General features: G+C 42.7%; 1 protein-coding gene across 10 annotated transcripts in view; it reads left to right on the top strand.

Annotated features, from left to right (window-relative positions):
• Window positions 1-18291, top strand: part of GRIA1 (glutamate ionotropic receptor AMPA type subunit 1) — an 843377-nt gene that overhangs the window by 384666 nt on the left and 440420 nt on the right. Inside the window, exon 1 of one of the 10 annotated variants that reach the window (XM_033927805.1) lies at window positions 16549-16649. The exons of the other annotated variants lie outside the window; for them this stretch is intronic. The gene's annotated coding sequence lies outside the window, so the exon portion shown is untranslated. Of the gene's footprint in view, window positions 1-16548; window positions 16650-18291 lie in introns of those variants that run through there. 10 annotated transcript variants of the gene reach the window in all.

Below are 18291 nucleotides of genomic sequence, written 5' to 3'. Positions count from 1 at the left end.
GGCCCAGGGAAGCCAAAAGGTTGGATACCCCTTCCTTAAATAGTTTCATAGTTTATTTAAATTTTGATTAAACGCTTATCGAAAGGTACATGCGTTGTACATAGTAATTTAAAATAGCTAGGAGACAAACATTTAGATAATTAAACCTAAACCAACAAAACAAACTTACTTATGACATGAAAACATTGGGAAAAAAGGGAAGAACTACAATTTCTTAAATAGAATACATAAAAGGAAACTACAATAGGGAAGGGAAACAGATTAAGTAGTACGGAAGTAAGGACGTATGTTAAAAAATCAGTTATAGGCATCTTTAAAGAGCAGGCATTTTAGGCTACTTTTGAATTTCTGCAAGTTTTGTTCAGCTCCGAGGTATAGAAGGAGAGAGTTCCAAATTAGAGGGGCGGTGACTGAGAAAATGAGAGTACGAGTACCAATTATCTTTAAGGATGGAACGTTAAGGGAATGTTGTGAGGCTGATCTTAAGGTTCTGGGAGGGTCATAAGGATCTACCACAACACTGCGACTCACTTATAACTGTCAAAATTTAACCTAAACAGACAATCTCCACTCAGACTGAAGGATCCCTAGCTAGCTGACATAGCTGGGTCACGGTGTAGATGAAGAAACTCCATTTTAGATCAGTGGGTCATAATTAGTACAAAGAACAACCTGTGACTCCATTTTATTGCTCTGAGAAATCACGTATACATACAGGCCTGTTCTATGTATCTGTCTTAAGTGCCAGGCACGGCAAGGAGGCAACAGGATGCTGCTGTATAGATTATAGGATGGATTTATGGTTTTGTTTTTCTCTCTGCTTTTGGCCAGAGCTGGTTAGACTGGTTTGGACTGGTTAGGACCCTATATAACCTTTGTGTCCGAAATTCTCGGGGTCTTCTGTTTATGCAGCCAGTTCTGCCCAGAAGTCCAGCATATATGCTTGTTTAATAAAAAGCCTTTTTACATCTCTTCAGTCTCTGGCTCAAGTCTCTGCACTACTGACGGAGGTACCTTATCCAAAAGGCACCTTCAAGACCATACTTCACAATCCAGAGGGAATTCTGACTCCATTTCCTCAATATGAGTCAGCGGTATTGGAATTCTTCATTATTCCCCACATTTGGAAAGTGTTAAATTTATATTTTTTTGATTATTTTTCTTATATAAATAATTTTATCCAAAAGTTTTTCTCTTATATATAACTTAATTATATTTAAATGTAGATTTAAAGGTGCATCACTTATCTTAAATCAAAAAAATATCAATTTAACACTTTCCAAATGTGGGGAATAATGAAGAATTCCAATACCGCTGACTCATATTGAGGAAATGGAATCAGAATTCCCTCTGGATTGTGAAGTATGGTCTGAGTGGAGATTGTCTGTTTAGGGTCATAAGGAATCAGTAATCTATCTATGAATGCAGGGATATTAGTCTGTATAGTTTTAAAACTCAAGAGGGCAATTTTATAGGTGATCCGATGTGAAACAGGCAGCCAATGAGCTTTTTGTAACAAAGGGGTGACGTGATCAAATTTTTTAGAACCCAAAATAATTTTGTATGAGTTGAAGATGTTTTATATCTTTTAGACACAACCCTTTATATAACGAGTTACATTTAACAGGGGCAGGGAACTCCGGTCCTCAAGAGCCGTATTCCAGTCGGGTTTTCAGGATTTCCCCCATGAATATGCATGAGATCTATTTGCATGCACTGCTTTCAATGCATATTCATGGGGGAAATCCAGAAAATCCGACTGGAATACGGCTCTCGAGGACCGGAGTTCCCTATCCCTGAGTTACAATAATCAATTTTGGATATTATGAGAGAATGAATTAAAACATTTAGAGTATTTACTTCGAGGGGGACCAAATATCTGATCATCCTAAGTTTGTAGAAACAGTTTTTGACCAGCGCACTGATTTGAGGACGGAATGAAATGTTATTATTATCAATAAGAACATGTGGGCTTGTAAAACGCTGGCCTACATTTAAGGTGTCTATCTGAAAAATAGACGCAATTCTGGGTGCAGATCCTACCGGTGATTGACCAATGGTACGCATCCATTTTGCAGGCACCTACCGTGGCAGGTGCCATTTCCAGAATCAGATCCTAACGTGTATAGCCGTTGATGGAGACGGCCCCAACTTTGTTGGTTGGGCTGAGAACTTTTCAATGGCCCCCTCATGAAGCCTACAAGACTATGAGGCCACTAGGGACAGGAAAAGTAACTGTATATAATGAGTAAACCACTTTGGCTGTACCACAGAAAGGCAGAACATCAAAGGCCATTGATGTTCCTTGCCCATAGTCCAAAAGGATTTTGGATAAATTGAGGCCATTATGAATTAAGCAATGCTACCCAGGAGCCTAAGCTGACCCATTTGAACTCGCTGTAAGCCACATGGATTAAAAATGCCAGACTGTGTGTTAGCACGCAACATAAATTAATTTTGAATGCATTCTTGATTATCGTAAAAGGAAACTATGCACTTGATTGGGAACTTGGAAGAGGAGAAAAAGCTAAACATGCATTCAGTTTGATTAGGTTGGGTTTTTTTTTTTTTTTCATGATAGACTGAAGATTTCTTTGCAAAAGAATCTTTTCACAAAATGTTTTCCTGTATTTGGGATGAGGTATTGTTGAGAATCAGTACCATTTGTTCACTTGGCTAACATACAATACTTTGCAAGGCCCTAAGGAAGAAAAGAAGACTTGAATGAATAAGAAGCTGAAATGTAGGAGATGGTTTCAGACTGCTTTGACTTGAGTATAGTAGACGTGATCAGGATTTTGCCTGAGAGATAATGAGGAACCAGCATTCTGGCTGAGAGTAAAAGAAGGTGATGTATCTAGCAGTGGACAGACCGTCAGACCTTTGGTCATTTTGATACAAGGATTAATCCTGGTGTGATAAGGTGTTATTAGCATAAAAACACTTCACACAAAAGATCTCTTGGGTTGTAGCCAAAATTCGTTTGAATGCAATTAGTGGAAATTTTCCAGCTCTTCAAAAGAGTTTGTTCAGTGTTCTATGGCCTCCTTACAAACTCTTTGACTTTTCAAGGAAGTGAGAAAATATAGAGAATGGCTTCCTTCAAAAGCCAGACCAGGCCCCTTCCCACGGATACCTCTCCCTTGAATACTTCCTGAACTAGTTGCAAAGCTCCCTTTGAAAGCATCTCAAAATGGCCTGTATTTCCAATTCTGCTCATTGAGAAACAAAACCTCTTTCTTTCATAAGAACATAAGAAATGCCTCTGCTGGGTCAGACCCGAGGTCCATCGTGCCCAGCAGTCCGCTCATGCGGTGGCCCAGCAGGTCCAGGACCTGTGCAGTAATCTTCTATCTATACCCCTCTATCCTTTTTTCCAGTAGGAATTTGTCTAATCCTTTCTTGAACCCCAGTACCGTACTCTGCCCAATCACGTCCTCTGGAAGCGCATTCCAGGTGTCCACCACACGTTGGGTAAAAAAGAACTTCCTAGTATTTGTTTTGAATCTGTCTCCTATCAACTTTTCCGAGTGCCCTCTTGTTCTTTTATTATTCGAAAGTTTGAAGAATCTGTCCCTCTCTACTCTCTCTATGCCCTTCATGATCTTATAAGTCTCTATCATATCCCCTCTAAGTCTCCTCTTCTCCAGGGAAAAGAGACCCAGCTTTCAAAGAGAGACGCAACATATGACATTGTCCTTCGTAAACATTATTAGTATGGGCCACATTTTCACAGACTTTGACAATTTTTACAAATTAGTTAGCCCACCTAAATCAGCCATAGTCACGTAATTAGATTTTTTTGCTGCCTGAAGGTACACACGTATCCTTCACAGCATTGAAAAGAAGTGTGGGGGAGGGTAGAGGCTGGAAACCACCCGCATACTGTGGATTCCCCAAAAACTATCAACATTTGCAGGAAAGTCACTTACATGAGTAGTTTGTTTTTGAAAAATGTAAAGGTATACACATACTTTAAAGTGTTTATATACCACATTAATTTTTCATCTACTCCACAGTAAGGTCCTGCCTTAAGCCGCAGTAACTGCAAATTTTACTGTGGTTTAGTGATTTTTTTTTTTTTCACTTAAGGGGAAAAAAAAATCGGTGTCAGGTCAAAAGCGTGCCGGGACAAAGGCGCACACAGACAATTGAGCGCAGTGTGGAGGTGCGCGCCGCAGAAAATTACTGTTTTTAGGGCTCCGACGGGGGGCCTGGGGGGGAACCCCCCCACTTTACTTAATAGAGATCGCGCCGCATTGTGGGGGTTTGGGGGGTTGTAACCCGCCACATTTTACTGAAAACTTCACTTTTTCCCTGTTTTTAGGGAAAAAGTTAAGTTTACAGTAAAATGTGGAGGGTTACAACCCCCCAAACCCCCCACAACGCCGGCGCGATCTCTATTAAGTAAACTGGGGGCGCTCCCCAACAAAACCCCCCGTCGGAGCCCCTAAAAACTGTAATTTTCTTCGGCGCGCGCCTCCGTCTTGTGCTCAGTTGTCGGCACGCGCCTTTGTCTTTCGCGGGGTTGTCTATGAACCAAAAAAATCACATTTTAAAAGCAAGAATAGACTCGAGCTTCTTTCTTACCATTGGTAGAAGAACTAATCTGAACCCGTTCAGTCATTGCTAACTACTATCATTCTTCTACAAACAAACATTTTAATATTCCTGACCTAGATTCTTTGGTTAATATGCTGTAATGATAGAAAAGCATTTTGCTCAGGAGGAGAAAAGGGAAATAGAGAATCAGCTTTGAGAAGCTACCCATCACAGCTACCGAAAAGAGCATACAAGGCCTCTTTCTGCCGTTTCTTTCTTGTCAGAAGTGATTTTTTTCAAGGATGAGACATCTTTGCCCCTGCTGTTCAGTCCCACAGATGGAAATCTAATGATGTATTATCTTCTCCTGGAATAGCCTGAAGTGGCTTGGCAGTACCTAGGATTTCATCAAGTTTGGCAGACCACATAATTATTAAATCCTCACACTACATACCCTATGCAACATGGCCCCTAAATACATTAATGTGTGTCACATGTGTTTCTATGCAGCTGAACATTTGTGTGTCTTTTGGTCTATCCTATATAATAAAACGCTAGCCGCGCATGCGCACTCAGACCTGCGTGATCTGTAATCCCTGATCCGTGATCTGTAGGTCCGTGGCCAGAGTGCGTATGCGGCGGCTAGACAAAGTGGGAGAAACAGACTCGAGCGCTGTGGCCGACTCACGATGGGAGGATGCGCCGCAGCAGAGTGCTGCACAGGTACTGGAGGGGGAGAGACATATCGCTTCTGCACCGGTACAAACCTCCCTCCAGCGTTGGCAGTCGCTGCACGTTAAACAAGCTGCTTCGCAACTTTCTCCTGCAGTTGAGTCCCTCTGCCGCGTCACTGATGACGTCATCAATGACGCGACAGAGAGACTCAACGGCAGAAGAAAGCCGAAGCAGCCTGTTTAGCGTGCTGCGGCTGCCAACGCTGAAGGGAGGTTTGATATTAAAGTCATCTTGCTGGGAGGGTCGCAGAGTCAGCGGGGGTTGGGCTGGAAGGGGAGAGAAGCGTCTGTCTCGGGTGCTTCAGGCAGCAGCAGCAGCGTTTACAATTCGCTGCTGTTGCGGCTTCAGGCCTTCCTCTCTGGCCGGTCCTGCCTACTTCCTGTTTTCATGAAGATAGGACCTGCCAGAGAGGAAGGCCTGAAGCCAAGAGGAAGACCTGAAGCCAGCAACAGCAATGAATTGTGAATGCTGCTGCTGACCAATGAAGTAGTTAAATGAGGAAAGGGAGCAGAGGGGGGAGAGAATGGCTTGGAGGGAAGGAGGAAGGTATGCCAGACCAAGGCAAAAGGAAGGAGGAGATGGAGAGAGGCCATATGGGACAGAGAGAGAGAGGGCGGACACTGGATGGAAAGAGAAGAGAGGGCAGTGAATGGAAGGGGCAACATAGAGGGCGAACAGTATTCTAGCACCCGTTAATGTAACGGGCTTAATGACTAGTCAATAAATAAAGAACCAAGTATTTTAAAATAATGTGGATTTTTTAAGTTAAAATGCGAATTCTGGTCCTACTAATTATAGCAACTCAACTTTTGGTTTTAGATAGGAAAGTTATAGGGCAAATTTTCAGAAGAGGAGGCCTCTACAATCATGGCCTGATTCTATAAATGGCGCTTAACCGTGCCTAACTTTTAGGCACCAGTCAACGCAGTTAACATAAGAATTGGCATACTGGGACAGACCGAAGGTCCATGAAGCCCAGTATCCTGTTTCCAACAGTGGCCAACCCAGGTCCCAAGTAGTAAAACAGGCTTTATGCTGCTTATCCTACGAATAGGCAGTGGACTTACCCAAGCCATCTCAATAATGGCCTATGGACTTTTCTTTCAGGAAATTATCCAAACCTTTTTAAACCCCGCTAAGCTAAATGATTTCACCACATTCTCTGGCAACAAATTCTAGAGTTTAATTACACATTGTATGAAGAAATATTTCTATGGTTTGTTTTAAATCTACTACTTAGTAGCTTTATCGCATGTCCCCTAGTCCTAGTAGTTTTGGAAAGAGTGATCAAGTGATTCACATTTACCCTTTCCACTCATTTATTTTATCAACCTCTTGTCATATCCCCCCGAGCCGTCTCTTCTCCGAGCTGAAGAGACCTAGCCGCTGTAGCCTTTTCTCATGGATACAGTGACTATATGATAAGACTGTTACATTAATATTTTAATCAATATTGACTCATTTGACCTACCCCTGGTTGATATGTGCATATCCTAACCCCACTTGTACGAGTTAGGTTGATTTTTCAAAGCCATTGACACAATTTAGTTCACATTACCTCTCTCATGTCTATCTATCTCTACTTTCTTCAAATGCAAGATTATTATCACTTTTTCCTTCATTTTTCTCAAGTATTATATTTCTAAAACAATTATCTACCTAACCTGAGGTAGTACGTACATTCTTACTGGATATTTTTATAAGTCTCGAGCAAGATTAAATCAACTCCTGTGTTACTAATAAGTAACAAATCTAAACAAGTTGGCAGTGTGATACTGTAATACAGTAGAAGAACAAATGTACAAAAAAAAAAAGTTTTTTTTCCCTTCCTCCCCCTCATGGTTCTTCTTTTCATCCTCCAGAATGGCTCTCGTCTGGGGACAATCAATTAGTAGGTGAATTATCTTTCTGTATTTAAGATTTATGTTTGCTATTTACATAATTGCTGCCGACTAACACAGGAAGGCTGCCTTTTCCCTTTTCCCTTCCATTAGCTTTCCTCTCACTTACAGAAAGGTGAAATGGTTACATAACAGCAGACACATTTACCAAAGATGTTCCGGAAGATAAGAGATTCTTAGATCCTTGGCAGATGGCATACTAATTGCACCTGGTTTTTATAACATTTTTTATTGCAATTCAGCTTGGCCTTTTTGTTTCTCCCTCTAATTTTAATACCTAAACTAAACTAAACCTTAGGTTTGTATACCGCGCCATCTCCACAAGCGTAGAGCTCGGCACAGTTTACAGGGTTAGGTTGAAAAGGAGCTACAATGAAGGGTTATAGGAAAGGAGCTAGGAAGATAAAGATAATACCTCTTGATTTGTTGTTTTTTTATTTATTTATAATAATAATAACAGTTTATATACCGTAGGACCGTGAAGTTCTATGCGGTTTACAATGATTAGAAATGTTACAGATTGAGTGAACAAACAAAGTACAGATTTAGCGACAGGTGGTTCTTGCGCTCGGTTGTTATGAGTAACTCGTGCCTTTTTCAGTATTAGTTCAACACAAGTTACATTCAGGTACACTAGGGGCTCCTTTTACAACGGTGCGTTAGGGCCTTTAACGCGTGGAATAGCACGCGCGTGCTAGACCTTAACGCCAGCATTGAGCTGGCGTTCCAGAAGCGTAGCGTGGGTTTAGTGTGCGCTAAAATCCTGCGTGCGCTAAAAACACTAGCACACCTTAGTAAAAGGAGCCCAAGGTATTTCCTTGCCCCTGGAGGGCTTAAAATCTAATGGGTCCTTTTACTAAGGCGTGATAACCGATTTAGCACACGCTAAATGATTTAGCATGCGCTAATTGATTTAGCACGCTAAATCAGTTAGCGTGCCTTTCTAAAAGGACCCCTTAAATGCACTAACATTTGGATTGAATACTATACCATACTGATTCTTGTATCCAACAAGTATCAGCTAGGAATCATTGCGGCTTACTGAATATTAGAAAAGATACAGGGGTGCAGGTGTCTTACAAATGAATGCATTAGGATAGGTCAGTGCAGTCGAGAGAATAGTTGTGTTTTCAGCGCCTTCCTGCTCGGGAGTCTGTTCCAGGTCTCGGGACTCTGGAACTCGAAGGTGGCCTTGAAAAGAGCCTTCCCCCGGACCAAGCAAGGGGAGGGCGTTTCCTGCGTTAGATTGTCCTCGCGTCATTGAAGGACTGTGTGACCTGGATGGCGGAAATTAGTCCAGCCTTACGGAGCATGCACACAGTTTTGAACTGAACCCTGCCAGTGCAATTCTTTGAGAAGTGGACTTGCCCTCTCATATTTGTTCTTGGGCAGGATCAGCCTCGCTGCTTTATTTTGGAGTAATTGCAGTTTCTCAATGTCTTTCTCAGCAATGCGGCAGTAGAGGGAGTTACAGTAGTCTAGGGCAGTGGTTCCCAACCCTGTCCTGGAGGAACACCAGGCCAATTGGGTTTTCAGGCTAGCCCTAATGAATATGCATGAAGCAAATTTGCATGCCTATCACTTCCATCATATGCAAATCTCTCTCATGCATATTCATTAGGGCTAGCCTGAAAACCCGATTGGCCTGGTGTTCCTCCAGGACAGGGATGGGAATCACTGGTCTAGGGGATGAGAACTACACAAACCCCAGATCTAACGCAACAGCTAGAAGGGATGTTCCCTATATTTTCCTATTTCAGCCGTGCAGTACTGATGGCCTATGGACTTCTCTTTCAGGAAATAATCCAAGCCTTTTTTAAACCCTGCTAAGCTAACTGATTTCACCACATTCTCTAGCAACAAATTCCAGAGTTTAATTACACGCTGTGTGAAGAAATATTTTCTTCGGTTTGTTTTACATCTACTACTTAGTTGCTTCATCACATGCCCCCTAGTCCTAGTATTTTTAGAACGAGTGAACAAGCGATTCACATGTACTCCACTCAGTATTTTGTAGACCTCTATGATATTTCCCCAGAGCTGTCTCTTCTCCAAGCTGAAGAGGCCTAACCGCTTTAGCCTTTCCTCATAGGGAAGTCATCTCATCCCTTTTATCATTTTTGTCACCCTTCTCTGTACATTTTCTAATTCCACTATATATTTTTTTTGACATACGACAACCAGAACTTCACACATTTGAGGTGCGGCCATTCCATAGAGCGATGCAAGGGCATTATAACATTTTCATCTTAGTTTTCCATTTCTTTCCTGATAATTCCTAACATTCTATTTTCTATACTCGAGCAGACCAAAGATCCATCAAGCCTAGTATTCTGTTTTCCAACAGTGACGAATCCAGGTCAGAAGTACCTAGCAGGATTTTATGCTGCTTATCCCAGGAACAAGCAGTGAGCTTTCCCAAGTCCATTTTAATAAAGGACAAAAATAAGTTCTAGCATTTAGACTCACCTATTCCCAGTTGTATATTATATCTGCTGTATGAACTGTTTCTCGCAACAAGGCTATGAACTGAACAGATTTCTATTATACCCTAATTCAGTATTATGTGTTGGGCTTGACTAAGCACAGGATCAGTTGACACAAGCCTAGCAATGATTTCCTTTTACTCCGGATATTGCAGAACAGCTGGGCCTTAGACAAGGGTGCTGAAGAAATACAAATTATATATGACATCTCATTGATATTTAAAAAAAAAACAAAAACAACCCCAAGCTTCCTCAAATAGCTTTTCACCTACTAGCAAATGCAGGAAACTCTTCTTCAAGAACCCGAGAATTAGGGTGTCAGGTCAAAAGTGCGCCGGGACAAAGGCGCACCCAGACAATTGAGCGCAGCGCGCGCCGCCGCACCACTCTAAATTACTGTTTTTAGTGCTCCGACGGGGGGGCCTGGGGGGGAACCCCCCACTTTACTTAATAGACATTGTGCCGCGTTGTGGGGGCGTTCTTGGGGGTGTGGGGGGTTGTAACCCCCCAGATTTTACTGAAAACTTAACTTTTTCCCTGTTTTTAGGGAAAAAGTTCAGTTTACAGTAAAATGTGGAGGGTTACAACCCCCCAAACCCCCCATAACGCCGGTGCGTTGTCTATTAAGTAAACTGGGAGGGTTCCCCAACAAAAACCCCCGTCGGAGCCCCTAAAAACTGTAATTTAGAGCGGCGCGGCGGTGCGCGCACTTTTGTCTTTCGCGTCATTGTCTATGAACCAGAATTAAGACATATCCTGGTGGCAGAATCAGGGTTTTTTTCTGATGGGATTTGAAAGAGTTAATATAGATGTTTTTTTTAATTTGTATGTACAGGTATGTGTATATTTGTGTCTGTGTGTGGAGGGGGATGGGGGTATATTGACAATTATCAGCCTGAGAGATGACATTCAGCTTGAGATAACTTTTAAAAACCAAAAGGTAAACGGACCCCCATACGTGACAAAATCCAAGGGACCGAAAATTAGGAGTGGATCAAGGGACTTCAGAACACAGGGATAATATGTAAAATGGACAAATCATTGCAGATAAAAGACCAGACACTGGACTGTGTTTCGGTGGATAAGCACCTTCTTCAGGGGTCACAAACGAGTCCCTTTTACCAAGCAGCATTAAAAAGTGACCTGCAGTTGCCCCAACGCAGGTCTTTCCCACATGTTGAGCCCACTGTTAATACTGCCAGTAAAAAGCCGATTTTTCAATTTTTACAATAATGGCCACATGCTAATTTCCCCTGTTTTGTAGATGGTAAGGGCTCATGTGCTAATCCTGTGCTAATCAGGCCATGGCAATGAGCATCACTAACCAATTAGCATAGTCGTGCCCACTCTCTGTCCCCAAACATGCCCTCAGTGCAAAAAAAAAAAAAAAAGTTTTTATTGTATGGGTAGCTTCTTATGAGAATCCTGTGCTCTGGATTGGCCAATTTTATAAACACAATAGGTGAATCTTTGGACTATCCCAGTATGTCAAGTCTTATGTTCTTTATTGCATCTCATTGGATATGCTGGCAGGTCAATTTTCTACCATGTCAGTCAGTCTAATTTTAAAAGGTGGCTGCAGTGGTTGAATTAAATATACATATTCAGCTTCGCTATCTAGATAGCAGGTAGTCTTGTATATCCAGATTCAGTGGGAATGGGCACCGCTGTCTCAAGATCACTACTATATTTCAGTGTCACTGTTTAGATTGGGGCTGTTGAAAATCTGCAGACATGTTCAACAAAACCCATATCCTATATAATAAAAAGCTAGCCGCACATGCACACTCAGACCTGCGTGATCTGTAATCCCTGATCTGTAGGTCCGTGGCCAGAGTGCGTATGCGGCGGCTAGACAAAGCGGGAGAAACAGACTCAGGATGGGAGGATGCGCCGCAGCAAAGTGCTGCACAGGTACTGGAGGGGGAGAGACATATCGCTTCTGCACATACCGGTACAAACCTCCCTCCAGCGTTGGCAGCCGCAGCACGTTAAACAGGCTGCTTCGCGACTTTCTCCTGCAGTTGAGTCCCTCTGCCGCATCACTAATGATGTCATCAATGACGCGACAGAGACTCAACGGCAGAAGAAAGCCGCGAACCAGCCTGTTTAGCATGCTGCGGCTGCCAACGCTGGAGGGAGGTTTGTTATTAAAGTCATCTCGCCGGGAGGGTCGCAGAGTCAGCGGGGGTTGGGCCTCGGGTGCTTCAGGCAGCAGCAGCGTTTACAATTCGCTGCTGTTGCGGCTTCAGGCCTTCCTCTCTGGCTGGTCCTGCCTTCTTCCTGTTTTCATGAACACACGACCTGCCAGAGAGGAATACCTGAAGCCAGCAACAGCAATAAATTGTGAATGCTGCTGTTGCCCGATGAACTAGTTGAAGGAGGAAAGTGAGCAGAGGGGGAGGGAATGGCTTGGAGGGAAGAACAGATGGCAGGGCATGGAGGGAAGGATGAAGGTATGCCAGACCAAGGGAAAAGGAAAGAGGAGATGGAGAGAGGCCATATGGGACAGAGAGAGAGGGGGCGGACACTGGATGGAAAGAGAAGAGAGGGCAGTGAATGGAAGAGGCAACATAGAGGGTGAACAGTATTCTAGCACCCGTTAATGTAACGGGCTTAATGACTAGTATCTGAATAAAAACAACTGTTCTGGATAAATAGCTTTGACTAATGGCTGGATAGATTTCAGTCTCATAAATCCACTCGGAATTCACTTTATTTAAAACTGAACTACATTGACAACTTTATGAAGTTGTGAGTGGGAAATACATAAGAACATAAGAATAGCCTTACTGGGTCAAACCAATGGTCCATCAAGCCCAGTAGCCCGTTCTCACGGTGGCCAATCCAGGTCACTAGAACCTGGCCAAAACCTAAGGAGTAGCAACATTCCATTCAGAATCCTAAAGAACAACTAGATTCTGGAATCCCAAAGAGTAACAAAAGATTCCGGAACACCAAAGAGTAGAACATTCCATGCTACCGATCCAGGGCAAGCAGTGGCTTCCCCCATGTCTCCCTCAATAACAGACTATGGACTTTTCCTCCAGGAACTTATCCAAACCTTTCTCTAAACCAACTACGCTATCCACTCTTACCACATCCTCTGGCAATGCGTTCCAGAGTTTAACTATTCTCTGAGTGAAAAAAAATTCCTCCTATTGTTTATAAAAGTATTTACCTGTACCTTCAGCGAGTGTCCCCTAGTCTTTGTAATTTTTGAGGGAGTGAAAAATCGATCCACTTGTGCCCGTTCTACTCCACTCAGGATTTTGTAGACTTCAATCATATCTCCCCCTCGGCCGTCTCTTTTCCAAGCTGAAGAGCCCTAACCGTTTTAGTCTTTCCGAGTTGCATCCCCTTTACATGTTTTATATAAAATAAATTCATAAATACTTTATGAAGAAAGCAAAAATCACGCCAACGCTTGTGTTACTCAGTGCTGGAAAAACAGCTGCCCTTCGGTGGTTGGCTCGATCATAAGGTGAAATTTTTTAATATCAATGTAAATAAAAATGTTATACCTGTGAGTGATGGCAAGAGAGACAGGATTACTTCAGAAATTATTATGCCAACACAAAAGAACTGGAGATGGGAATTAATAAAACATCATCTAATTTAATGCGATAGAAAGTCATAACAGCTTAGGCATTGTCATGAACTGTTGCTTTCATGCATCCTCGTTAACTATCAAAGGAATACTGGGGGGATTGGTCTACGACTGGAGAGTCTAAAACTCTGTGGCTTGCAATTCTTTCTATTGCTTTGATCTGCTATGAAAGGACTCTCACCTACTATACTGCATGTTCTCTACTAACTATTGAAGATAACCGCAACAGGTGCGTGACTAGGTTTCATAGTAACATAGTAGATGAGGGCAGATAAAGACCCGAATGGTCCATCCAGTCTGCCCAACCTGATTCAATTTACATTTTTTCTTCTTAGCTATTTCTGGGCAAGAATCCAAAGCTCTACCCGCTGAACACAGACATTGATCTAGAATGCTTTTTGAGAGCACTCTGCTGAAAATGATCTCAGATTGTTTTATATAGGGCTTTAATTGGCAGGACTAAGGGTGACCTTCAACCTAATGTCTCAAGTTCTGCTACTGTTTTAGAATAGGATGTCTTGATGTAGAACTTATTCTAAAATATAGGTTGAAATAGTCATTTCTGCAACAGTGTCCATTTAATAATCATAAATGTCTAAAATACGAATGAGTCAACCTGAGCAATGCATATAAAGGTTTATGTGCTGGCACATACATGTTTATTTTATGAATTAGCGACATAAACACAAAGCATTTGGGGGTCAGTATTCAGCCCCTAGTGGCAAGCTGCTTCTGGCCATTGGCAAGTTCTCAGTCCAACTAACAAAGTCGGGGCAGTCTCCATCGAGGGCTATACACTTTAGTCCACTGATTTTCCACTTTTTTCGTTCTGTCGGAAAAGTACGGAACAAAAAATGTAGAAAATTGTTGGACTAAGGCCCAGATTCTCAAATTGGCGCCTAAACTCAGTAACCCCCCCCCCCTCTAAAAAAAAACAAAAACACCATTTAAATGTTTTTAACTGAGTTTCAAGGTGCCTAAAAAATCAGTACCAGAATCGAACCTCGGTAGGCGCTTTAGGCCACCTAACGCCAATGTAGGCGTGGTTAACACCAGAAGTGGTGTTAAGTGGCCTAAAGCGACTACATATGCATGATTGACAACAAAGATAGGCACCAGAAATGCAGGCCTGGAAAACTCTGGCCTACATTTCTGGTGTCTATCTTTCCCAGAGGCACAATTCTCTATACGATGCCATCCTGTGATAGATACACTTTTTAGGCAGCCGCTGATGTCCGGGCCTATATATAGCCCTTGATGAAGACTGCCCCAACTTTGTTGGTTGGGCTGAGAACTTTTCCCCGGCCCCTCGTAATACTGGATATTCAATGCCGGGGTATGTGCAACTCCCAGCATAGAATATCTGGGATGACTGCTGACCTGGAAGTCCGATATTCAGTCCGATATTCAGACCTGTACCTGGTTGACTTGCCACATAAAATTAAGACAGATGTTTTGCTATTCTAACTTTATGCAGTTACTTAGCTGGTTAATGGACCGAGTATTGCCATCAACTGACTAAATTTTGCTCTGCCCTAACTTCACCCCAGACTGCCAAAAAAATTAGCCAATTTTGGCATAGGCAAATAGAGGGTATATTCAGCATCATGGTCCGGTTCATTGCCAATTTAAATGGCCAAGAACTTCTCCAGGCCATTTATATTACTTGAAATATTAACCCCTTATTTTTTTCCGAAGCTGTCACAGATCCTGATAACCCTTACCACATTTTGAGGAGATACTTCACCCTCCTCTAATCTCTCCAGTGTGGGGTTGCTCAATACGAGTACTTTTACGTTAGTTTCACAAAAGTACTCGTATCACTGACAATGCCTCGGGAGTCCTCCACCTACAGTACTGCCAGTGGGTGGCGCTGTTTCACTATTACAGTTTCAATACTGAAGGACTGGCAAACCCTACAGGACTCCCAAGAACCTGCTTGGCACTAGTGATTGAAACATAATATTGGAGCACCACCCCCCACTGGCAGCAATGCAGTTAAAGGACTCACACTCAGCTTAGAGCAGTGGTTCTTAACCTTGTTGGAGGTACTGAACCCCACCAGTTATGCATGTTCACCGAACCCTTCTTTATTCCCTTAGTTTTGCCGGAGCTAGACTAGAATTACTCAACTTGGCATTGCAAATCATGCAATTAGGATGCTGACTCCCATCACGTTCCGTTATACATGTGAATCCATATTGTACATATTCGTCTGACCACTTTCGTATTTTGCTCGACATAGTTAGTAAGGGATTAAAATATTAAGATAGGTATCACATGACGTACCATCACAACAGTTACAATTCGACAACTGTGCGCATCAAATCCCCTGCAGCACAGATAGGCCAAGCGATGTTGCGTGATCACCTGCAGCCAATTATGGACAAGCGGGGCGTATCATCACGAATCATAAGCGCTTCGGTCACGTTCAATCATCTATCAGTTAAATCACAAATTTTGATCAGGACTTGATTGATGTATATAAGGCGTTAGTTACAGATTGATAGATCAAGAAACCGAATACACGATCAGTCTTGATCAAAATCACTGAATAACTGATAGATGATTGAACGTGACCGAAGTGCTATATGAGTCGGAGGTGTGTTTTGACCTCCGCCGAACCCGTGAGACTGACTCACCGAACCCCTGGGGTTCGGTCGAACCCAGGTTAAGAACCACTGGCTTAGAGGGAACAGTGACTGCCAGTCATTTATTAAACAATGGGGTGCTGAAAAATCCTCAGCCCAACCAACCAACTTCCTAAATTCTGAGCGTCATTTTACCACTGTAGTTGAAGAGAGTGTTTTCATATTTTAAACGCCAATTTGCAGAAACTAAATTCTCTGTTTTGACATTGTTTCAGATCATTGATTGAACCATATCCACATCGTTCTCTTCTTGGTTGGGCTGAGAACTTTTCAGCACCGCCTCGCAGTATGAAGATTTTCAGCCTCTGGTAACCAGAGCTGAGAGTGTGATGTCATAATGCCTCAGTCCACCAATAAAAGCCAGCCTCATCAGTGATGTCACAATGGCTTGATTGTCCTATACTTGGCTCACTTTTATTACATACAACGGGGGTGCTGAAAAGTTCTCAGCCCAACCAACTAACTTCCTAAATTCTGAGCGTTATTTTGCCACAGCAGCTGAAAAGAGGGTTATCTTATTTCCTTAAGTGCCAATCTGCAGAAACAAAATTCTATGTTTTGATATTGTTTCAGATCATTGATTGAACCGGATCCGCGTCGTTCTCTTCTTGCTTGGGCTGAGAACTTTTCAGTACCCCTTCGTACAACATGATCAATTGGAATGGGTGAAGAGGATTGGGTACGAGCAAGCTTCTAAAGAGCATTCAAGGGATAATCCTTCAAAGTAAGTGAGCAATCAATATAAATTCATTTAGTATTAGCTGCCATAATGTTAATCATCAGAAACTAATATGGTTTTAATGTGGATCTGTAGTAAGGCATATTGCAGGAGCAACGCCATTGCAAATTGCTAATTAATTAAAGCACCATTATTATATAGTGTTCCTCCTTTTGCAAATAGCTAAAAGTCTGAATTGTTTTGTCATACACTTTGGAATGCCTTAATTGCTCTTTCGGTTTCATTTCTTATTTTCTTCTCCCAGGCAAACGCCAAACAGGTTGTTTGCCCCCTTCATTTTTAAACGTGTGATTTGAGTCACTGCATCTATAGACTAGAAGGGCTCTTATACATCCTATACTGTATTTGATCTAGAGGAGGTACGTGGAAGATTGTTAGCTTGTTTCTGGCGCAGAAGCTACCTCTAAAGCCTAGTCAACAGCAAAGAGGGCTTTTTCAATGTGGCATCCGAGTCCGATTTAGGGTTTTTTTTGCTGGAAATGTCTAAAAATCAAATAGTCGGTGCATCTTTCTTTTAGTAACAGTAAAAAAAAAAAAAAAATGCCCTAGAGAAAAGCACACAAAAATAAGCCATTGAGATGTTTGGAGACCAGGCTTCTTAGTAGACTGGCCACAAAGAGGTTTATTGTTTATTGAAAGCTTCTATACCAGGGGTAGGGAACTCTGGTCCTTGAGAGCCGTATTCCAGTCGGGTTTTCAGGATTTCCCCAATGAATATGCATTGAAAGCAGTGCATGCACATAGATCTCATGTATATTCATTAGGGAAATTCTGAAAACCCGACTGGAATACGACTCTCGAGGACCGGAGTTCCCTACCCCTGATCTCTATTCTACTAATGACTGGGGAGTCAATTCAAAGTGCTTTACTAGAGCTTCTGTAATGGTTTTACAACACAGACACATTTATACCATAATTCAGTGTATCGCAAGTTGTGTGCCACTGCAAATATCAGGTGTGCCCCGACGAGACGCCGGTAAGGAGGAGAGGTGCCGGCATATGCTGGCTGCTCACAGGACGTGCCTCTCGCGGCAAGAGGTACGTCTGTAGGTAGTCAGCCGGCGCTGATGACTCTTCTCCTCACTGGTGTGTCTCCTCTCTCTGCACTTCCTTCCTCCTGGATCCCCCAATGAAGTGAGAGGTTCAGGTTGCAGCCAGATGGGCCTTTGCGCAGGCGTGGACATCAACATGATGATGTCACAGATGCATGTGACATCATCGGGTCGACGTCCACGCACTTCTGGATGCATTCTGGCCAGGTTTAGTGTGCTTTCTGGCTGAAAGGTTTGCAGGACTCTGCAATAATCAATCATCCTAAGATGTATATACATAATTCCTTTAACTAGGACTTCAGCAGAACGAGATTTAGGAGTACCGTATTTTCACATAGATAACGCGCACCCGTGTAAAACGCGCACACGGGTATAGTGCGCAAAAAACACATATTTATGTACATAAATTTTTATATACCGCGCACACCCGTATACCGCACATGCTGCCCGACTCTCCTTTCGCCCGCCCCGACTCTCCTCTGGAGACCCCGACTCTGTTTTCGCCCGCCCCGACTCTCCTTTCCTCCTTGAAGTCCTGTCCCTACCTTGAAAGCCTGATGCCCCCCCCCCCCGAC

This window comes from Geotrypetes seraphini, chromosome 18 (genome assembly GCF_902459505.1).
Source record: "Geotrypetes seraphini chromosome 18, aGeoSer1.1, whole genome shotgun sequence".
Classification (NCBI taxonomy): domain Eukaryota; kingdom Metazoa; phylum Chordata; class Amphibia; order Gymnophiona; family Dermophiidae; genus Geotrypetes; species Geotrypetes seraphini.
Note: the sequence above shows the minus strand (reverse complement) of the source record. Positions and strands in the feature narration are given on the sequence as shown.